Source organism: Bos mutus, chromosome 19, assembly GCF_027580195.1.
Source record: "Bos mutus isolate GX-2022 chromosome 19, NWIPB_WYAK_1.1, whole genome shotgun sequence".
NCBI classification, from domain to species: domain Eukaryota; kingdom Metazoa; phylum Chordata; class Mammalia; order Artiodactyla; family Bovidae; genus Bos; species Bos mutus.
The window spans coordinates 32,237,518-32,261,371 of NC_091635.1; the positions used below are offsets into that span (position 1 = coordinate 32,237,518).

The window sequence follows — 23,854 nt, forward strand, 5'->3', positions numbered from 1 at the left end:
TTCCACAAACTTCTTGCCCTCTCCCACACATAGCTTTACCCACCATCAACATCAGGCATCAGAGTGGTAACTCTGTTACAATCCATGAGACCTATATTGATACATCATTATCACCCAAAATCCACAGTTTACATTAGAGCTTTTAAAAAATATATTTATTTATTATTTTTGGTTGCACCAGGTCTTTGTTGCTGTGCGCGGACTTTCTCTAGTTACGATGAGCGGTGGCTGCTCTTCCTTGCGGCCTGAGGGTTTTTCATTGGTGGCTTCTCTTGGGCAGCACAGGCTCTAGGCACATGGGCTTAGGAGTCGTGGTGCTCAGGCATGTGGGATCTTCCTGGACCAAGGATCGAACCCATGACCCCTGTATTGACAGGTGGATTCTTATCCATTGTACCACCAGGGAAGTCTTACCTTAGAGTTTACTCTTGGTGTTGTACGTTCTGTGAATTTTGACAAATGTATGATGACCTGAATTTACCATTAAAACATCATACAGAAGAATTTTCTGCCTAAAAATCCTCTTTGCCCCACTTCCTCCCCCTCAATCCCTGACAACTATTGACCTTTTTACTGTCTCTACAGGTTTATCTTTTCCAGAATGTCATACAGTGGGGATCACACAGTATGTATCCTTTCCAGATTGGTTAGCCCTCAATGTATAAGATCAATATCGATTAATAAGTCACCTGCAAATCACTATACCGAGAGCACCTTATAATCCTGGTTGTCACTGAATTCCCCACAGAAAGGAGGCATATAAGTGTTAGTTGCAAGTATAAGCAACCTCCTTTTCTGATTAAAAAAAATTAGGACACTAATAATAGCACTTAGAACTTGGTATTAGTTAGAAAAAAAGTGATAATGATATTCACTCTGAACCAAGAACAGCTTGTAAACAATAAAGTCAAGTACAACCTCCAGCCTGTAGCCAGTGAGATGTGACTCAGATCTCAATATTTTGGTAACTTAGAATTCTTATTTTTTCCAGTTTTATTAAGATATAATTGACAGACTTCACAGTATAAGTTTAAAGTGTACAGCAGGGGTACTTCACTGGTGGGGCCAGTGGTTAAGAATCTGCTTTCTAATGCAGGGGATATGCCAGGTTTGATTCCTGGTTGGGGAATTAAGATCCCACATGCTGTGGGGCAACTAAGCCTGAGTGTTGCAACAAGAGAAGCCATGCACCACAATGAAGACCCAGGGCAGCCAAAATAAAAAAAAATTTTAATATGTATATATATATATATATATATATATATAGAGAGAGAGAGAGAGAGAGAGAGAGGAAGGATTACAACAGTAAGTTTAGTTACAAAAAAAAGTCTTTTTCCTTGCAGTGAGAACTTTTACTCTCTTAGCACACCAGGCAATAGTGTTAACTACAGTCATCACGTTGTACATTGCTTCTTACTTACAGAATTCTGACTACATCGTCCATAGAGTGGGATTTTGCCAGTGATGGCACAATTTAAGTGAAAGTTAATGCTCGACTTGGTTTCAAGTTCTATATTTGGGGCACCCCTCTGAGAACTCCCCAAATCACCTGACACTCCCTGAGGTGGGGAGATCCAATATGACTGAGCAAAGCCAGATATAAGGAGAGGCTGACCTCATGGATCTGTTATGCCTTGTCCCTATTTCTGGGGCCCAGGATCATCCTCACTTTTTTGACAATAGATCTACTCTGCTGAGTCACATGTAACTGAAACCCCCATCTGCAGTTTGTCCTGCTTCTTGTTGGAATCCAGAAAACCTAAACAAGGGTCAGTGTTCTCAGCAGGATAATAGCGGGAAGGAGAGGTGGATAAGAAGCATTCCGGAAATATAAAGACAGAAAGGAAAATATGGGCCTAAGCAAAAATTACTGAGACGTAAGTCTAGAGAAATTAAGGCACGGATCGGCCTCCCTTTATATAATTGTGGTGTTTATAAATCTGCCTGTAGATCAACTCATTTGTCAAATGCAACAGGGAACTGACATTTAGCAGAGTTTGGATGTGGTTCCTTTTGTATGGTGGAGCATTTGTCTGTAATGTTAATAACTAATTTTCTAATCTAGTTTATAGATAGCATAGATATTCCCCTACGGTGGCTTTGAGAGAAGATGTAGGTGTCCCATCAAAGCATCTTGCCTAGGAAATTCCCTGGTGGTCTAGTGGTTAGGATTCGGTGCTTTCGCTGCCATGGACCCGGGTTAAATACTGTAAGATGCATGACACAGTCACAAACAAACAAACAAAAACCTTGCTGAGCGCACAATTAGACAGAACAAATGCCCTTCTGGTTGTCCAAATACTCTGCCAGGTTGGAAATATCCCTTTCAGTTGGAATGATTAGGGGAGGCTTTGGTAAAATTTGAACTAGGGTTTGAAAGTTAGGTAGGATATTGGTGGATGAAGAAAGAATAAGGACTTTGCAGGCAAAGGAGAACCCCAGAGGAGAGTAAAAGTTCAGTCAGGCAAGCTCAGTTGGCCATAGAGTAGATGAGAGAGAAAACTGGAGAGGACAGAGGCTCAGATGATGTGCTGGGGGGCGGAGTAGGGGCTGGGGAAGGGGATGCACAGGAGTTTTAGGAGGAGTTTAATTTCACTTATGGAGCAGTTAGAAGCCTTTAGGCAGGGTGGGCTGACATAGAAAGAAACAGAGAAGGGAGACCAGTAAGGTCACTACATATTCAGAACCATGAAAATGGTCTTTAGGGTAAAGGTGGCAGAACCACCAAAGGGTCAATTCTAGAGACTCAGAACTTAAAATATTGGCTCCCATCTACACCATCCACTCAGTGCTCCCAGTATATATTAATTAAACCCCTGTGAATAAAAAATCTTTAGTTACTTTCTTTTTGTATTAATCTATAACATACAAGGGCTTCCCAGGTGACAAGAGTGGTAAAGAACTCACCTGCCAGTGCAGGAGATGTAAGAGACATGGGTTCAATCCCTGGGTTGGGAAGATCCCCTGGAGGAGGGTATGGCAACCCACTCCACAACTCTTGCCTGGAAAATCCCATGGACAGAGGAGCCTGGTGGGCTACAGTCCATAGGGCCGCAAAAAGTCGGACACGACTGAAGTGACTTAGCACATAACACGTAACAGTTTTGAAAAATTGTGAGCTATGCAAATAAAACTTTAAGACAAATTCCTGTCCTTTTAGTACAAGACAGCAGTCCCCAAGCCCTCATGCATTTAAAGCCTCCCACTGACTGTCAGGGCTTAAATTAGATGTTGGGGAGACCAGCTAAGGACAAAGCCCAGAGATTGGCTGACTGAGAGGATGAAAGCCTCTGCTGCTAATTCGCTTCAGTCGTGTCGGACTCTGCGACCCCATAGACAGCAGCCCACCAGGCTCCCCCATCCCTGGGATTCTCCAGGCAAGAACACTCTGGTCACTTTCAATCTGAAGCAGTGTTATTCAGGTGAGAATCTCCAGCAGGCACTTAGAAATCCAGATCTCAAATTCTACACAGTGTAACAGTGTTTGACAAACAAGATAAAAATAACTTTATATGTGAAAATGTTTTGTAAGGGGGTAAGTGAAACTTCATCTAATTTAAGATTTTATTCTTAGGGTTAAGATAATAGATGTGAATGATCCTTGTTAAAACAAAAAAACCCCAAACCCTTCAAAACCTTGCACTACCTTATTACCTGGGATTTCTTTGGAAAGAATGATGCTAAAGCTGAAACTCCAGTACTTTGGCCACCTCATGCGAAGAGCTGACTCATTGGAAAAGACTCTGATGCTGGGAGGGACTGAGGGCAGGAGGAGAAGGGAACGACAGATGAGATGGCTGGATGGCATCACTGACTCGATGGACGTGAGTCTGAGTGAACTCCGGGAGTTGGTGATGGACAGGGAGGCATAGAGTGCTGCGATTCATGGGGTCGCAAAGAGTCGGACACGACTGAGCGACTGAACTGACTGACTGACTGAAGTTAGCCTTAACTCAGTTTTAAGTCTTAGCAAATTGAAGTAGATTTGCCAAGAATTCACCTTGATCAATAACAAAAAAAGGTGAAAAGAAAGCAGGCCGAAAGAAAGCAGATCCAATGAAACTGATCTGCAACCAGGGGAATCATTTCGGGAAATTCAGGGGAGGGTCAGGGTGCCAGCGATAAGCGGGGCAAGCCCGGGGAGGTTTTGAGGTCTGGGGTGGACGCACTGGAGGGATGTCCATATGGAAACCCGCCCAGAACCTTCCCGAGACAGGATATCACTCCAAGACGTCAGGGGGATAAAAGAGGCAGCGGACCTGGGGGCGGAGCACCCAGGCCCTTCTCGACCCAGGGAGCAACCAAGCCACCCTCCCAAGGGAGGAGACCCCGCAGACAAAGGCTCCAACCGCGACAGGAGACCCAGAGTGCGCCTGCGCCAAGGGACGCGCGTGCGCGTTGTGGTCAGCGCCGCGGCCCAAGTCGTGGGAGGAGGGGAGACCCGGGACGGGAAGCGCCGAGAGGAGAGAGCAGGGAGGCGGGGAAGGGCCGAACCTTGGGGCGCTCGCGCGCGCCCACTGGTGGCCGGAGGAGAATACGCCCACCAAGTCCTCACGGCCCGCCCCTCCCCTGGGGAGGCTCGCGCTCCCGCTGCTCGCGCCTGCGCCGCCCGCCGGCCGCTGGAGCGCGCCCTCTCCGCTCGTGCGCGCGCTCGCAATCTCCGCCACCCACCAGCTCAGGCACCAGCAGCAGCGCCGCCGCCGCCGCCGCCCACCTTCTGCCGCCGCCACCACAGCCACTTTCTCCTCTGCCTCCCTCTACTGTCCTCGCCCTCTGTCGACTATCAGGTAAGTGCGAGGCTCCGAAATCTGCCTCCCCGTCCGCCCGGCTGCACCTGCATACCGCCTCCCCTCTCCTCAGAGATGGGTTTCATGAGGTGGGCATTGGTCGGGGGCAACGGCGGCGGCCGCCGCTCCTTGCGCCCTCTGCGCTCCAGCGCTGGGATTGATTGGGGTGACTTGGAAAGGGACCCATGCAAGGGATGCACGCGTGTGTGTGTGTATGTCCTGTGTGTGTGTGGGGGGGGGGGGGGCTGTCTATACGACCCGCTTCACGCAGACCCGGCAGAGGTTGTGCCCACAGGGTGGGGCGCGGATGGCGGTGATCTGGGGGAGGGGGCTGCTATGCACGCTCGAACACCGTCTTTTGCCGCAATGGGCGTGTGACTCTGTGGGGGGTGGGTGGAGAGGGGTCCAATGACGACCCCCAAAACCTAACCTGTAATCCAATTTCTCTGCCTCGGTTTGCAGACAAGGTATTGATCGGTTTCTAGAAAAGATGACTCCCTGCCTGCCCCTCCCTACCCCTCCCCGGCCCTGATTCCAGCCGGGCTTTCGCTGCCCTTGGTTTAAGGCGGTGGCCCACCCTCTTCTCGTTTTCCTCCTTCAGAAACCCGCAGGGGACATTTGGGGGCTGGGAGTGAAATCGGGGAGATGGGGAGGGGTCTTGGCGCTGTCACTTTAGTTGCCCTTCCCCCTGCGCGCGCCTGGCACCGAGACGCGAGCAGCGCAGTGCCCGAGAGAACGTAGTGCGCGGATCCCAATGTGGAGGCTCAACAAGGCAGGGTCACCTGGACTTGGGATATGGAAGGACTTCGCAGCTGCAGATCCCGGCTCGAGGGTGCGCACAGCCGCAGCCCCGCACAGACCCGCTCAGGGGCGGCAGGTGCATTTCGGGGCGGGCCCCTTTCTCTGCGCTCTGCGCCGGGCGTCCGGCGTGTGCGCTCCCTGCCGGAGGCGCGGGGCTGGCGCGCAGGGCTCGCCCCTCACTGCGGCAGTGGGTGTGGACCCGGGTGGGCGAGGAGGGGGAGGGCAGGCTGTGCCTCCTCCCACTTCCACCCTGCTTTTTTCCCCTCCGATCGCGAGGTGCCATCTTTTTGCGGTGTGTCACGTCTTTAAAGCGCCATGCCAAGCCGGATGGCTGAGCTCTGGAGGACAGGGCGGGGACTGTCATTAAGGGGAGGGGGAGCAATTAGCGCTGAAATCTTGGCATTTTGCTGCCTGAGTACCGGGGGCGTTCACCCGAGATCTTCCTCGGGGGCTTGACTGCTTTGTGTGTAGGGCTTACGTGATTTGTGTTGCCAGCCCTGATTTTTGGCTTTTATTCTATGAAGGTGTTTAACCAGAGCTCCCGCCCCTCCCCCCGCTTTTTGCCCCTCATTTCCGAGCCCTTTGTTAGATCTCGGAGCTCGCCGGGGTCGAGGAACTCTAGTCCTCCCGGGGGGCACGCATGGACCGGGCGTGACCCCGCGCAGCCCTCTCCCAGAACTGGGGCGCGCGCCAGAAAGCCTCCGAGGGGCCGAAGGGGTGGGATCCGAGGTCCCTGCGCGCCTTGCCGGTGGCCGCAGAGGAACGATGCCCCTCCCCATACCTGGAGCGTCCGGGGGCCACGCCCCACCAGGCTGCACAGCGAGGAGCACCGGCAACCCCCGGTGGGAGCTCGAAGGCGGGGCCCCTCTTCGCTTCACGCCCTGTTGCTTCGCCAGGAGGGAGATTGTGAGGAGGGGGCAAGAGGTTTTCTCGGGTGCTGCGGGCCACACCCATTTTATTAAGCGGACTGGAGAGGGGGCAGGGGAGGTTGTCAAGGAGACCACAAGAGCCGGGGGAATGGACCTTGGGGCGTTGCCCCGCCCCTTCGGAACAGAGATTGGGAACCTGGGATAGGCAGGGCCAGGCCCCGGGCCCCGGCTGCTGGGGGATGCTGGAGGGAGACCTCCCCCCCAAACCCTGAACCCATGGCTCTTCTTATTGGACTCCGGTGGCTGCAGCCACGCAGATAGACATCTCTCTGTTTTTATTATTGTAGTCGAATTTTATTTTAGAACTGTGCTGGATTTTCGCTTAAGAGTCCGAGTTCGCCGCCGCCTTGAAACCCGGAGGTGAGGATGGGGGAGGGGGCATTGGGGGAGGGGGGAAGGGATAGAGAGGCGAGTACGGGCCCTGGAGAACATATCCGAGCCTCGCCTTCCTTCCATTGGCCAGATCCTGGCCGGCTTTCTGGTTAATTCTATCGCTGGAAACTGGTGCAAGGGCGCAGTTCTGAGAAGGATGAGCACTTTAGGGGCCAAATCGTCTTCTCGAGCCGCGCAGATTTATCTGAATAGGCGGGAATGACTCGGTCGGGGATCGAGAGCCTGCCCCGCGCCAGGCCGAACCTTCCCGTGGCTTCAAGATCGAAGCTGGTTTGGAGAGGTTCAAGGATCAATTCGAGCATCATCCCCGCCAATAGAACTGGACGAGAGATTCTGATACCAGACAGAACGAGGGTCTCGGAGCGGCCCTGGGAACGGGGAGCCCGCGGCCACGGCTGCCCGGGATGGACCTGGGGCAGAGAGGTCATCTCCTGTCGGTTGGGGGAAAAAGAGCCAGCAGAGGCGAGTGCCTTTAGCCCAGTACTAGAAACAAAGTGCAGTGCAGGCGTCCGCGATTTTACTCTATTTTGTGGTGTTTTGGCGATTTGATGGGGCTCTGGGGTCTGCAAGGCCAGGAGGAGTTGTGAATAGGGGAATCCGGGGACCAGGAGGTGGCCCTTCCTACGCTGAACCAGAACTCCATCCCTGACTCTGGGCGGGCTTGCCTACCTGGGATCTCCAGGGATGCCCCGTTTGCGCCCACGCTCCGACGCTGAAGCTCCGAGCCAGTCGCCGCATCAAGGTTTCCTGGCACCGATTCGAGGGCCATCGACTCCTGTCCCGGAATCTCCAGCAGGCGGGGGCTGTTTTAAGTCCGGAAGACCTGCTTGACGTCAGGCACTCGGGACCATGGGCGGGTCTCTGGCTAGTATGGGTTGGGATGGTTGAGGGGACCTGTTGAGGGGACTGCCCGCCTGCCCCTCCGGGCCACTCGCCTTCGGGCTCAGCAGGACAGCTTCGGGTTTTATCTGATCCTTGTCCCTCCAACTGACCTGTCCGACAACAAAAAGAGAAATGCCTTTCCTACCGTAATTAATTAAAGTATCATTTTGTGTTTTATGATGCTGTTTATGTTTGTCCGATAAGAATTGCCTTCCATTCCTCCATCTCCAAACCTTCCCCTAAATAAATAGCACACCTCCTCCCAGCGACCACTCCAGAATGACTCTTGAAGCTAATCAATTTCTTGACCAACATTTGCTACTATAACAGGTTATGAGTACTGCAATAATCTGGCTTGATTCTTGGGGTTCAACTTTGGACAGTTTGAGAGAGGCACTTGTCAGCTTTGCTGGTTTAGGGAATGAATGACAGTCGTGACCGTCTGACCTCCTCTGCACATCTCAGAAGGGTGTGGCTTTTGAGTGGTTTCTAGTATCTGGCACAGATCCCCTGACAGGAACAAAAGAAATGGATTATTCCCACAAATCACAAGAAAAAAAAAAAAACTTACAGTCAGTTTGACTGAAGAAGGGTCAGATTTATTCCAGTTAGGAAAAGAGCCTCTTCTTTTGAACATGCCCCTTGACCCACATGCTCTTTGAGAGCTGTGGCAGCCTGGAGATGTTACAGAATTGGGGTGCCCTTTGTTTAAGCTGAATTTTCCTTCTGCCCTTTTAACATCAGTTCATGAAGCCCATTTGTTGAGAAGTTTAAGAAACTGTGTTTTATTCCACCTTCCCTCAGCATTTATGTGTATGATTTGGGTGGCTCCACAGCCATGTACATGAACATATGTTGATTTTCAATTAGATTGTGCCTTCCATTTACTTAATTAGTACCTTCCTTAGGCTCACCTTGAAAAAGAATCACTCAAAAACAAACAAAAACACCCTCAGGAGCTTAATACAGTGCTAGACATACAACAAGTCTTTGGGCCATGCTCATGTAACAAATAAATGGATAAAATGGGAAAATGCAGGTCGAAAAAGGTGGTGAAAAGAAAGCAGAATGGGAGGAGGGCCTTATTTGAGGTCATGTCATCAAGAAGTCTTGGGGGCCAATACAATACTGCAAAGCAGTTATCCTTCAACTAAACATAAGTAAATTTTAAAAAAGAACTTTTGGGGGGACTTCCCGCATGGTCCAGTGGCTAAGACATGGAGTTCCCAATGCAGGGGTTCGATTCCTGGTCAGAATCTAGATTGCATGTGCCACAACTAAAAAATCTCACACGTGGCAACTAAGACCCAGTGCACCCAAATAAATGAGTATTTTTTTAAAAATGAAATTTGGGAGAGAAATCCAATCCAGTTTGTCCCCTGCTGCTCTGTCAAAATGACACCAAGAACGCTGCCTGAGCCTCTCCTCCCCTCCCCTCCTCTTCCCCGCCTTCCCCCTTCCTGCTGCCTGTGCCCCCAGCCTGGTCCCCACCACTCACTTTACCTTCATTTGCCAGACGAGCAGACAGGGGAGAGACCACACTCCCCCCGGGGTAAGGAAGACCCTGCCCCACCACCTCATGCAGGAGGTCAGAGGGTCAGAGAGGGAAAAGCCCCCTTGCCTCTGCTCCTCCTTCCTCCCATTTTTCATCATTCCACTTAGAGGACCCCCAACCCTACCACACCCCCAGAAAATCCCCCCTGACCACCCATTCCTAACTTGCCAGTTGAGGCGCTTCCACTAGACTTGGAGCTGGCATGGAAGGGGCATTTCAGCCAGTGAGGGGAAGAGAACACCCCGCGTTACCAGTGGGCTGCAGCAGAAAGAGGAATCCAACGTTCAGCTGGGACTGTCAGCGGCCTTCCTGTACAACAGTGGTTCTCAACCCCTGGGGCCACTGGGATGTCTACAGACACTTTTTTATTTCCACAACTGGGTGGTGGGTGCTACTGGCATCTAGTGGATGGAGGCCAGGGATCTGCTGAACAAGGCCCAGAATGCCTCAGAGACCTGGCCCCAAAAGTCCTAGAGCCAGGGTTGAGAAGCCCTACGACAGAAACACCGTTACCCTGGCACCATCATCTTAGTGGCATCTTATGGGGCTTTCCTCATACCTCAGTTGGTAAAGAATCCGCCTGCAATGCAGGAGACCCTGGTTCAATTCCTGGGTCGGAGAAGGGATAGGCTACCCACTCCAGTATTCTTGGGCTTCCCTTGTGGCTCAGCTGGTAAAGAATCTGCCTGCAGTGTGGGAGACGTGGGTTCAATCCCTGGGTTGGGAAGATCCCCTGGAGAAGGAAAAGGCTACTCTCTCCAGTATTCTGGCCTGGAGAATTCCATGGACTATACAGTCCATGGAGTTGCAAAGAGTTGGACATGGCTGAGCGACTTTCACTTTCACGTTCATGTTCCTTGAGTATCTTCTTGGAGTCCCTGTTCTAAGTGCTCTCTAGGGTGTGTGCTCAGTCGTGTCCGGCTCTTTGCCACCCCATGGACTATAGCCCACTAGGCTCCTCTGTCCATGGAATTATCCAGGCAGGATACTGGAGTGGGTTGCTATTTCCTCATCCAGGGCATCTTCCTGCCCCAGGGAACAAACCCAGGTCTCTGCACTGGCAGGCGGATTCTTTACCACTTGAGCCACCTGGGAAGCCCAGGTGCTCCCCGGAGATTACCTCATTTAATCCCCACAACAACCCCTTTATGTAGGCAGGTTCCGTTATCTCAGTATTACATATGGGGAAACTGGAGTACAGAGAGGTTTGGTAACTCACTGAAGGTCACACAGCCAGTGAGTAGTGGAGCTGAGTGCCTGACCGTGAACTCCTTCCCTGTTCAGCTGCACGTGGGCTTAATAGGCGATTGTGGATTAGCAGGAACCCAAGCACAATCTGTAACATTGACCCAGTGGAATATTCTAATTCCAAAACCACTGACTCACACATGAACTTTTGTAAGAGTCTCTAATTGGAGCACAGCCTAAAGCTCGGAATTTCGGCTTTGACAAATGAAACAAGGGTTTCACTCAACCTCTGTGCCTCTGTTTATAAAACAAGGAAAATACCCTGGGGATCTTAAACTTCTTCCCCTCAAATCCAGGATATTGAGACTTCTCAGTTATACAAAGGAGCAGCCAGGCCTTTTTGGCTCAAAGAAGGCTAGAAATCAAGATTAGGGGATTGTGACATAGACTCAGCTATGGTCAAAGTCAAGTTACTGAAGTTTTAGGGACATCTGATCCCCATCTTAGGTTCTGCACCTTGGAGAGGTTGAAGCTTTAGCAGCTGCCACTGGGACCCAGCTCTGAGCCTGTGGGTGTGAGAGGAGTGGGATGGGCATAGGAAGGACTTCAGGCAAGAATCTCAGTCCCCCTCAGCAAAGGTGGGCCTGGGGGCTTCTCTCACTTCCTGGGGCCCAGGCTCTGCAGTAAATATTCTCTCACACTGTGGTGTAGAGGGGCGACCTGGAATCCTCCATCCACAGGACTCATTGCCTCTCCACCCAGCTACGATCCTGCTGCTTCGCACAGCCTCCTGTGTGGGTGATTGGACACATACCACACACTCCGGACTGTCTTCTGTTCCCTTGCCAAAGAGATTGCTGTCCAAGACTTCTTTCCCTGTCTCAGGTGCCACGCTGCTGCCAGGTTCCTTCTCTGCATAGATGGCCCCCACCTGAGTGCGAGGAGACAGTTTGAGGCCAGCTCGGGGTGGTTTTTGAGCTTTGAGGATTCTTTGATTAGGAAACGTTTCATGGTGCAGTGGTAAAGAATCTGTCTACCAATGCCAGAGACACAGGAGACTCGGGTTCGATTGCTAGATCAGAAAGATCCCCTGGAGTAGGAAATGGCAACCCACTCCAGCATTCTTGCCTGGGAAATTCCATGGACAGAGGAGCCTGGCTGGCTACTGTCGATGGGGTCGCAAAAGAGTCAGACACAACTGAGTGGCTGAGCATAAGCACAGTATAGGGGTAGGAATCAGCTTCCACAAAACGCCAGCTTGAATGACCTCCCGGTGGATTATCTGAAGTTGTTTTTGCTTGGTTGAGATTTCAATGGGCTTTGCACCTGCCCTGATCAGGAAGACTAAGACTTAATCCCCAAGAAATGCACTCTGTGCCTCAGCTATTCAAGGAAGGTTTGTGAGTACCTGGAGGGCAGATGCTGGTTTTCCCTGGGCAGGTTCCCCAGCTCACAGCAGTGTCTTGCACGTAGAAGCTGCAGGTTTGCCCTAATGGTTGAGGATGGGGGCTAGAATCAGAACTGCTGCTGCTGCTGCTAAGTCGCTTCAGTCGTGTCCGACTCTGTGCAACCCCATAGACAGCAGCCCACCAGGCTCCCCTGTCCCTGGGATTCTCAAGGCAAGAACACTGGAGTGGGTTGCCATTTCCTTCTCCAATGCATGAAAGTGAAGAGTGAAAGTGAAGTGGCTTAGTCGTGTCTGACTCTTAGCGACCCCATGGACTGCAGCCTACCAGGCTCCTGCGTCCATGGGATTGTCCAGGCAAGAGTACTGGAGTGGGGTGCCATTGCCTTCTCCTTGAATCAGAACTCCTGGGTGCAAATCCCCCTTTCCTACTGACTGCAAGCCCTACGCTGGGTTGTTTAGCCTCTTAGAGAGGTTTTTTTCTTCTTTGTAACTTGGGGTACAATAGTACCTACCTTGCCGGTTCCTGTGGGGTTTAAGTGGAGTGATGTAGTGCTTAGCCCAGGGCTTGGCACATAATTGCTCATTAAATGGCTCTATGGCCAGCAGCCTCTGAGTAGACTCTTGTGATTGGATGCATGTGCAAAGGTTCCTACTGACCCTGATGATGGAATCAATTGAAACAGATATATTGTTACAGTGAGTGGGGATCAAGATAGAAGTAGACTGTCCCATCTGGAACCAGGCAAGTGGTGTCGTTTGAATGGAAGTGAAGCCCCCCTGGAAAATCGCACACACCCATGTGTCAGTGTACACACAGAACTCTTGCCATAGGCAAGCAGAGCGACTTACGATCTGTTGTCCCTGCTTCTGCCTTCTTCCTTCTTGAAATCCATTGCACACCAGGAATAGGCTGTGTACTGTCCACACCAGCCTGAGCTGAGCCGCCCTCTCTCCCACCAACCTGGGACTACTGGTGAGCTGGCTTAGCAGTTCACTGGCTTCCCTGATAGCTCAGTTGGAAAAGAATCCACTTTACCAATGGAGACCCCAGTTCAATCCCTGGGTCAGGAAGATCTGCAGGAGAAGGGATAGGTTACCCACTCCAGTATTCTTGGGTTTCCCTTGTGGCTCAGCTGGTAAGGAATCCACTTGCAACGCTGGAGACCTGGGTTTGATCCCTGGGTTGGGAAGGGAGAAGGGAAAGGCTGCCCACTCCAGTATTCTGGCCTGGAGAATGCCATGGACTGTAAAGTCCATGGGGTCCCAAAGAGTCGGACATGACTGAGTGACTTTCACTTCACTCCGATGTCTTACTGTTCACTCATTGCATAAACAGTGAGCACAGATGAGACTGAGAAAGCAACAGAACTAATGGAAGGCAGTTCAGGAGAGAGATTACAAATGAGATAATGAAGCAGTACTGAACTGGGTAAACTCGGAAGCAGGCTGATTCACGGTGGCAGCCGAGAGTCAAGTAGAAAAATGTTAAATGAAGCAAACCTGACATATTTGAATCCAGGCAATGCCAAGCATCCAATAACCAGACTTCTATATGAATTATATATCTGATTATTAATAAATCTGTGCAGTGGTTAGGACTCCATGCTTTCACTGCTAAGGGACCATGTTCAATCCCCAATCAGGGAACTAAGATCCCACAAGCTTTTCAGTGTGGCCAAATAAATAAATAGAAGAATCCTTCCTATCGTAGCTCAGACAGTAAAGAATCTGCCTGCAGTGGAGGAGACCTGGGTTCAATCGCTGGGTTGGGAAGATCCCCTGGAGAAGGGAGTGGCTACCTACTCCAGTATTCTTGCCTGGAGAATTCCATGGACAGAGGAGCCCAGTCCATGGGGTTGCCAAGAGTCAAACACACTGAGCAACTAACACTTTATCCATGAAAGTCATAATACATTTTTTTCAAAAGTCATTCAATCAGAAAATCATAAAAAAAATGATACATATATATTTTCAGACATTTAACTTAACCAGATATTTGTTCATTTCCCCCTCCCCATCTTTTGCTGTAGGGTCCAGGCTTCTTGGTGTTTGGGTCAGGTAGCTGGAGTTCCTTGTCTTTTTGGCTTAAGCGGCACCTGTAATGCATTGCTGAGGACTTCCAGCTAGAGGAACAAGGGGTTACACTGTGTATAATCTCAATGTAGAGTCTCGCTAGAGTTTTACTATATTTTCCCACAATCTTTGACATCCTGTTTGACAGCTTAAAAATTACTCACCTTTATGAAATCTCTCCAAAGTATTCAACTTGGTTTTCTTAAAGCCAATGAATGATTTTCAGAATTCATCTTTCATTTAACACTTGATGTAATCAGCTTGCACCGTACTTAAGTGGCGTGACCATTGTAACAAATACGATGGATCTAGAAGGTTGACTGTGGTAGGCTGAGGCCCCGGCCATGGGCATCAGGCCCTGGAGACTCAGCCCTAAGTATTCACCGTCCTTCATTTCTGCTTCTTACACGGTATCTGGCAGGAGAGGGCCTACTGTGGATACTTTTGTGTCTTCCCTGCATCTCCTGCCTGTCTCCCAGGACTAGCGTGGCACTTGGAATTCATTCACATAGCATCCCCACTGTTGAAAAATTCTCCCCATAAAACTCAACATAAATTTAAATTTTCTTTACCATGTTAACTCTTCTTAGTGAGGGAGTTTTAGATCAAGGTCCAGCAATTTTAAAAAGCATTTTTAAATCAGCACATTTGAATTAAATCTGAAGATGTTGATAATGATGTTTCATTCATGGACCTCCACTGCTAAATCAAGCATCAAAAAGAAGGACATGAATTATCTCTGGTCCCAGCTGCAGGTTTTCCTTCCAGCCTATGGCCTAGTTTTCTGGTTTCCCTGGAAGGGTGGGTGATATTGTCTTGAGGCCTAAGCCTGCTACAAAAAGCCTCAGGAGGCACTTTCATCCTTGTGTCCTCCTCCTCAGGACACAAAAGATATCAGAAGACCCCTGAGTCTACAGCTGCCTGTGATGTGATCCACGGCCAGTATAATAATGCCAAGAAGGGAGTGGCAGAAAGGACCAATTCATGGAATCATGGAACTGTGCCCCTCCCCCAGGATAAACGCCAGCCCTTCCCCCTGAATTAGAACCAGAATTCTAAATTATGTGTCAACAGAGTTGTCTTGGATCAAATCCAGTTCTGTCATTGATTTACAAAGCATTTCAAAGATGCTTATTTCCAATTGTTCTTGATTGGACAGTGATACCAAACTACTGTCTTACCTCATTCCCTCTCTCATGGTTTCAAAAAGAGGTTCATCAGATAATTAATAATCTAAAGGCTTGAGGACTTCCATGGTGGTCCAGTGGTTAAGACTCTGTGCTTCTGATGCAGAGGGCATAGGCTTGATCCCTGATTGGGAAAGTTTTTTCATGCCTTATAGTGTGGCTGGAAAAACAAAACAAAACTATAAAACTCTTAGAAGAAAACAGAGGATAAAAGCTTCGCAATATTACATTCGTCAATGACTTCTTAAATATGATACCAAAAGCACAATAAACAAAAGAAAACATTGACAAATTGGAACTTGTGAAAATTAAAGGAGCCAAATAAATACTATAGGCTTAAGCACCCAAGGAAAGGTTACAGTTTATAGAATCTCTTTGGTTTTATATTTAAATGTGAATATTCACTACCTTATTTATGTCTGGATGTTTTATACTGGGTTTGCTGAAAACTGGTACAACTTTCAGTGCTGGTATTGGTAATGTGTCAGAATTTAAATCAATGTAAGAGTCAGATACAACTAAAGCGAGTTAACACATACATGCACGCACATGTCAAGCAAAAGTTGTCTGTAAAACTGAAATAGTTGTACATAACGTGCTGGGGGGCAAGATAATCTTCATGGTTTGCTTCATATGAAACCTGTCCCTTTCAAAGCTGCCACTTGCCAAGAATCGCCAGGAATAGCTGTTTGGAAGAGCCGCCTGCCCTTCTGCTGTTCACTTTCTGCCTTGTGTATTTGCTAAAAACAGGAATTCTATGCTGGCCCCAGCCCACGGCACAGCAGTTCAGCTTCTGCCTCTGCTATCTCCATGAGACCGGCTTAGAAACAAAGGATTTCTCAAAACATCCCCAAATCCCCTTAAATAATGGACTGATCATTCACAGACTCACCTGAACCTTCTCTAAACCTATTTAATATTTTCCCCAGGGTTAATCTTGTGGGGATGATGTGCCCCCTGGGGGTCTCTCCCTGGGCTCCTTTCTTCCTGCTCTAGGTCTGAAGGTCCTCCCTTCTTAGCAGCCAGGAGAGGTGGCAGCACTCTGTTCCCTGCAGAGTATTAATGCAGGTGGAATACATTGAAATAAATCCCTTTCAATGTCACTAAAGTGCTATAAATAATTATGAACCAATGGCTTGATGTCTCATGAGAAATGCAGGGAAAAAATTTTTTTAACTGGCAGGATTCATGTTATAAGTTGACAATCTGGGCCAAGCAAAAATCTTTTTAAAACATCTCCTTATCTACCAGCGAGACTGAATTCCAAAAGTTAGGCATCCTTTATTTTGGTGGGGGTGGGGGGGTGGGGGGGTGGTCTGTTATCACCCACTGCTTGGGCTTACTCAGCCCTGAGTGTAATTGCAACCTTTCTGTTTATCTACCAATTGTGGCCATAATCAAGATTCCCTGGAGGGTCAAGTCCCTGAAAGGACTTCCCCGGTGGCGCAGCGGATAGGAATCTCCCTCCCAATGCAGGAGACACAGGTTTGATCCCTGGTCTGGAAAGATCGACCACACATGCCTCAGAGCAACTAGGCCCATGTGCGGAAACTACTCAAGCCTGTGCAACCTACAGCCTGTGCTCCGCAACAAGAGACTAGCTCCTGCTAGCCACGACTGGAGAAGGCCCTGGTTCAGCAACGAAGACCCAGCACAGCCAAAATAAATAAATAAAAAGGGTTTCCGGAATTCCCCTGTGGTCCAATGATTAGGATTTGGCATACTTTCACTGCCAAGGGTCTGGGTTCAGTCCCTGGTCAGGGAACTAAGAGTCAGGGAATTAATATCCCACAAGCCAAGAGTTTTGGTAAAAAGGAAAAAAATTCCTGAATAATAAATGGGGATTATTCAATCTTCCTTCTGAGAATGGATGATAATGTGGCCTTTCTTCTCACTGAGTAATCACAGAACTAAAATACAACCATCTTGGAGAATTTCTCTGAGCTTTTCAGAAAAAAGTGCTGCAGGGATAGGGCTGAGGGCGCCTCCTGAGAGCCACAGTCCAGCACCTGATCTGAAGTCTCTCTCGGGCTGAGCCTGGCAGGGTATAGCCACTGCCGCTCGCTCTCTCCTTTAGCACCAACCAGGTAGGTACAGACTGCTTCCCAGAGGTGAGCGGCCAGGCAGCTGGGCCTGAGCCTGAATGCATGGACAGCCAGCCACAGTCCAGCCTGTACTGGTCTCATCTATCCCTTCTTTGCAGGGGAAGCTGAAAGCCAGGTACAGGACAGTGGGTGGGGTGGCTTTAGTATGACCTCAAGTGATATCCCACCCTGCCAGTGCCCCCTTCTTGTAGAGGAGCTGGGGTCTCCTGGGCTCATGCTGTGTCCCTCAGAGGAAATTAATTCCCTGGGAGCCTTTCTGTTTCCTCGGGGGTTTTCAGTTTCCTCCTAGTCAAACAGGGACTTGGTGCTGAATCTCATATTCTAATTATGCCCTGGGGCAGCCTCTTCCCGCCAGTGTGTTTAGCACTTGCCAGGAATCGATTAAGGCAAGAGTGATTAAATTAAAGGTTGGAGTTGACTTTGATGGTATAATATTCTAATGGCTATTTGGTGGCAAGAGGCATGGTGCAGGCTCATTAATTGAACACTTGCACTTAGAATTTGAATTGAGCTGGTGCTGCGCTGCAGTCTATTTGCTTTTGCCCTGGGAATGGAGGATTTTTTTTTTTTCTTCATGCAAATAGACTGGGAAATATTGATATTTCCAGGCTGGTGTGTTGCCCCTACCCTGACAACAGCCTGGCTTCTCTAATGAGTGGCTGGCCTTGACCATACTTAGTATCCCTACATCGTCTGCCTTTGTTTGCTGTCCCCAAAGCTGCCCTCACTATGCCATAGTCCCATCCACTTTGCTCCTTGGAACCTCCCATCCTCCAGTCCCCGTATGGCAAACCATGGAGTCTTACTCTTCTTCCCGCCATATCCTGGAACAGACTTAACCATCAGATTCTTCCTCCACATCACTTGGATCTGCTCTCCTTTTCCAATCCATCTGCACCAGTGCTAAAAGAAACATCTGCCTTTATCACTTCACCCCTGGATCATTGTGAAAATGATAATGAATTGCTCTCGAGTTCAGTTCTGAAATTGACGCCCAATCCCTTTGGCAGGCCATTGCCAAACTCCTCTTCCCAGAGCAGCCCTGTCATCTGCCCTGCCCCCATCCGAGCATGAGTCCACGATTACGCTTCTGTCCCTTGCTGAGCCAGGCCCCACCTCTCACTGCCTGCCCGCCTCCGTATGCCACAACTTGGGCTCCCTGTCTAGTCCTACTGGTCCAGCCCCACCTCCGGCCAGCCTGCCTCTCGGCTCCTTCGCATATATCATGCCCTTTCTGCTCCTAGCTCACCCACGGTACCTTTGTTGAGAATGTCCCCTCTCCCTTCTGCTCACCCTGACCTTCCCTGATCACTCTTCCCTGAAAACCGCCTCCAGGTACTGCGCTCCACAAGATCCTGACATCAACACATTCCATTTCTCAGCAGTCCTCAGCACCGCAGTGGTTGACGTAATTGTTTTCCTTCTTGTCTGTGCTGCTTTCATCTTTCCACAGGTGATGTGCCCTCTGAGGGCGAGTCTTGTGTCTTGTGTGGCTTTCCTGCTCCCCTGGGTGTCTTGCCCAGTCACAGAGCTGGGCACATGCAAAGCTCAAAATAATTACTCTCGGTTCATGCAGCTGGATGCTATCAAACAGGCTGCTGTCAGATGAGTTTTACCTGTTTAAAGTACCTTCTCCACCTCCTAGTACATGGTTCAGTTGTTCTACAGACTTGAAAATAAAAGTCATACTTCCTTTGAAATATTCTAAAATTTCTGCTTTGCCTTACTTCATTCAGGCCAACTTAACTGTTAGTCCATTATTTTGCTATACAAAGATGCTGATAATAATGGTAGGAGCAGGTGGTTTTGATTTTATTAAAAATATTGTTGCATTTAACCTTCACTCCTCTATGAGGCAGGGCTTACCATCCTCATTTTGCAGAGGAACAAACCAAGGTTCAGAGAGTTTAGAGCTGGGGAGGCAGCCAGGTGGTGCCCCAGTCCAGAACCTTGTCTTGCTGTCTCCAGGTCCTCAGAGCCTCTGACCCTCCGCCTCTGATTCCATTCTCCACGCCAACAGACATGTCTTTAGTGCTAATGACCAAAGAAGCTGTGCCTTCCAGCCTCCGAGTCATATGTAACATGAGCCCAGAGAAAATATTTAAGACTAAAAGCTAGCCTCTAAACTGGGCTGTTGCTTCATGACTCCAGTGACGGCAGACCCAAATTTAGTGTCGTGGGCAGGTCCACACTTACCAAATAGTGAAGCTCATTTTTCTTTCAGCTTGAAAAATGTTCATACTCACCATTTCCATGGAGGGGTAGGTGGGACCAAAAGACTGGAAAATGTGGTCCCAGAGGAACCCTGGGGTATAGACTCAGGAGGGAAAATGACATTCAGGTTCCCAGGCAGTGACCCCAGGGATGAATTTAATTGAATGTGGGTGGTTTCCCTGGGCAGATGAAGTAAGTCCCTGCTGTTAGGAAAAAGGGTCCTAGTGGGGTTGGGGAAGGCAAACCTATATCCCAGGCCACCTAGGGGTACTGCCCGATCCCCCTTAGTCAGCAATCCACTTTATTTCCCCCCAGGTCTCCACTGTGGCTCAGACAGTAAAAAATCCACCTGCAATGAGGGAGATCTGGGTTTGATCCCGGGGTTGGGAAGATCTCCTGGAGAAGGGAATGGCTACCCACTCCAGTATTCTTGCCTGGAGAATTCCATAGACAGAGGAGTCTGGTGGGCTACAGTCCATGGGGTCACAAAGAGTCAGACACGACTGAGTGACTGAGCACACACGCAGGTCTCCAGTGTGGCTCACATTCTAGAACCAGGAAAAGGGAGGGGGGCCAGAGAACGGAGGGACACACACCAATGAGGTTGGGGTCACATGTAGCACATTATTTAGCATCTGCAACCTCACCAGGCACTTTGATGATGTTGAAATACATTCCCCACAGCCACCCTTCCATCTACCTATGACAAGAATCAGTTCTCAGTTCTGTTCTTGCCTCCCACTTTCTCCCCCAAATTAAAACAAAAACACTAGCTATAAAGCCAAAATACCATATGTGAGATCCCGCCCTAGTTTCTGTTCTGTTGTTTTTCTTTTTTCCCCAGGGGAGGGACAGGGATCATTTCAGTCTATAAATTGTTTTCAAGGTGAGTAGTAAATGTTTCTTCAAGAAAGTTCTTAAGGGGACTTCCCTGGTGATCCAGTGGCTAAAACCCTGCACTCCAATGCAGGGGACCCAGGTTCAATTCAGGGTCAGGAAACTAGATCCCACATGCCACAACTAAGAGTTTGCATGTTGCAATTAAAGATCTCTAATGCAGCAATGAAGATGGAAGATCACGTGTGCTGCAACTACGACCTGGTGAAGCCAAATAAACAACATAAAAAATATTTTTTGAAAAAAAAAGAAAGAAAATTCTTAAAAGGACCGCAGACTGAAAGATGGAGTACATGGCGGTACTCAGCACTGGACTCGGACCCGGTTAGTTCCGTGGTTCTGGGCAGAAGCTGAGGGATGTGGCCCCTTTGCACATGGCCCTGGATGCAAAGCTAGGAGCATAGGAATGCTTGGACAGCCCAGGGCATGCTGGTCATATCTCTATCCTCAGGTGCAGGGACCTCATCCTCAAAGGCTGTGGCCACGTAATGGGCACCAGCCTACATCACTGGGTCTCCACTGCCGAGACCCCTGGAACAGCCACCTTCGAGCGGAACAAACCCCGACCCCAAAGGGCCCAGTGTTTGCAAAGAACATTGGGTTGACCTGGCTTTCTGGATACACTAATATTGTTCTGATTTGGATGACTTTAGGAATGGTCAATCCCAGTTAAAAATCTGACTCATTTTCAGGCAGAGAAAGACAAATATTGTATATCAGTTATATGTGGAATCTAAAAAAATAACACAAATCAACTAATTTATAAAACAAAAACAGACTCACAGACATAGAAAACAAACTTATGTTTACCAAAGGGGAAAAGAGAGGAGAGGGGTTAAATTGCTGCTGCTGCCGCTGCTAAGTTGCTTCAGTCGTGTCCGACTCTGTGCGACCCCATAGACGGCAGCCCACCAGGCTCCCCCGTCCCTGGGATTCTCCAGGCAAGAACACTGGAGTGGGGTGCCATTGCCTTCTCCAAGGGGTTAAATTAGGAGTATGGAATTAATAGATACACAGCACTATAATCAGGCAGGGTGCAGGAAAGTGCAGTGGCACCTGAAATCACATGGCTAGTTTGGGCTGACAAGGGATTTGAACCTGGGACTTCTGTTCCTCAACCCCAGGCTGCTGCTCTTAAGATCAAGCCCCACCCTGACTTCTTCATTCACTGACTGAGTCTGAGGGGTCCTGCCGGCTAGTTCAACTGCCAGTGCGTGGGTTGAGGGGAAAGAAGAGACACTGCTTTTCCCCCAGCAGGGACAAAGAAAAAGTTCTTTAAAAATGTATTTTATAGAAATATAGTTGATTTACAATGTTGTGTTAATTTCTGCTGTACAGCAAATTGGTTTAGTTATACATATACATTCTTTTTCATATTTTTTCATTATGATTTATCACAGGATATTGGATGTATTGGGGCTTCCCAGGTGGCACTAGTAGTAAAGAACCTGCCTACCATTTCAAGAGACGTGAGACTCATGTTTAATCCCTGGATCTGGAAGATCCCCTGGAGGAGAGCATTTCAACCCACTCCAGTATTCTTGCCTGGAGAATCCCATGGATAGAGGAGCCTGGTGGGCTGCTGTCCATAGCGTCGCACAGAGTCAGACATGACTGAAGCAACTTAGCATGCACACATGCATTGGTTATATTAATAGTTCCCTGTGCTATAGAGTAGAACCTTGTATATATGCATTATATATATATTTTATATATGCATTAATTATATATATGTACATATCCATTACATGTCTATTCTGTATATATAATAGTTTGCATCTGCTAATCTCAAACTCTCAATCCATCCTTCCCTCACCCCCAGAAAAGGGTTTTGATCTTTTTTTTAATAGGATAGAGACCTGGAATTTCAGTTTGAGGGCTTGTGTCTTGCCATGACTAGATGAACAGATTGCTTTTTTCCTCTTATAAAAAAATCCTGTTCATCATAAGAAGCGTTTGGGGGATGGGCATAATTTATCCCCCAGTGTGCTCCTGCACCAGCTAATGGGGAGCAGGAGGCAGCTACAGGTGAAGGGTGACATCACCAAGTCTGTGAAGCCTGAGGCAGAGCCCATGATGGAGGGGCTGGGGTCAGAGGATCTGCCTCACAGTCACTCGTGTTTCCGGAATCCGAAAAACATGGAAAGAGGAAACAGCTCCATCACCTTCAGACAGCCCTGGCTAAGTAACATATCTTATAATAGAAGTTATTTCCCCCAAAACTAAATTCTAAAAATAGTCACTTGAATTTAAAGATAATTAGTAAATTACTTGGGTTTCTTTCTATACCACTAGTTTCGAAGCAAACATTAAAATTTTCTGCTTTCGCATTTCTGGGGTCCATTATTTTGTGTTTAATTTCTACAGCTTTTTCTGATTGCATTTTGAGGGGCTTCCCTGGGCACCAGGTTCCCTAATGCATTCATCTCTCGGGCGATGTTTTATTCGTCTTTGTATCTTCAGGGCCTGGCACAGTACAAGGCACAGAGTAAATGCTCAGTCACTGTTTAGTGAATGAATAAATAGATGAATAAGTGAATTCAACACTGATTAAAACTTAAGATTTCTTTTAAAAAGACTCGAGACCTGGGAATTCCTTGGCTGTCCAGTGATTGGGAGTTGGTGCTTTCACTGCTGAGGCCCGCGTTCAATGCCTGGTCGAGGAGCTAAGATTCCACAAGCCAGGCAGTGTAGCCAAAGAGAAAAGACTTAAGAACAGAAAGAACAGAACACGTGACAGAAACATAACTTGTGTATCTGTTCATCCTCTACCTTTCTGGAGGATGGAGGGGTACACATCTGCATTTGGTGTTTTGAGTGCTAAAAGTAGAACTACATGTACTATGCCATAATCTTTTTAAAAGTTAAGTCTTTAGATTAATCTAAGCCTTAGGATCCTCTGTGCCATTTCCTTCTCCAGAGGATCTTCTCCACCCAGGGATCGATCCCAAGTCTCTTACATCTCCTGCATTGGCAGGCAGGTTCTTTACCACTAGTGCCACCTGGGAAGGTTAAGCTGTTGGATCCTCTTGGAAACCAGAAAGCTGCCATAAACCATGAGCCCTACTTCAGAGACAAAGACCATTAATGACCAGCCACGACCCCACAAGCATAGCAGGAAGGACAGTGAGCCATTCAAGACAAACCACTTAAATTCCTGCCATTTCATGAGCAGAGGCTCCAGCCCAGGTAGGGCTGTCAGCATTAGCAAATTAAGACACAAGATGCTTAGTAAAATTTGGATTTCAGATAAACAACCATTTTTTAAAAATATAAGTGTACTAGGCTACATAATGCTCCTCCTCCAGGAGATATCAGATCCTAGTCTGCAGAACCTTGTGAATATGACCTTGTTTGGGAAAAGGATCTTTGCCTATGTGATTAAATTAAGGATCTTGCAATGAGATTGTCCTATATCATCTGGGTCCTAAATGC

The 23,854-nt window shown here is 48.5% G+C and overlaps 1 protein-coding gene across 14 annotated transcripts in view; it reads left to right on the plus strand.

Moving 5' to 3' along the window:
* The first annotated feature begins 4,201 nt into the window (after nucleotides 1–4,201).
* The window catches only part of MAPT (microtubule associated protein tau), a 123,182-nt gene continuing 103,529 nt past the window's right edge, over nucleotides 4,202–23,854 (plus strand). For 2 of the 14 annotated variants that reach the window (XM_005905345.3, XM_070390003.1), the window contains exon 1: nucleotides 4,565–4,787. The gene's annotated coding sequence lies outside the window, so the exon portion shown is untranslated. Of the gene's footprint in view, nucleotides 4,788–23,854 lie in introns of all 14 variants that reach the window. The other 12 variants (XM_070390008.1, XM_070390000.1, XM_070389999.1 and 9 more) reach the window with 12 other exon arrangements.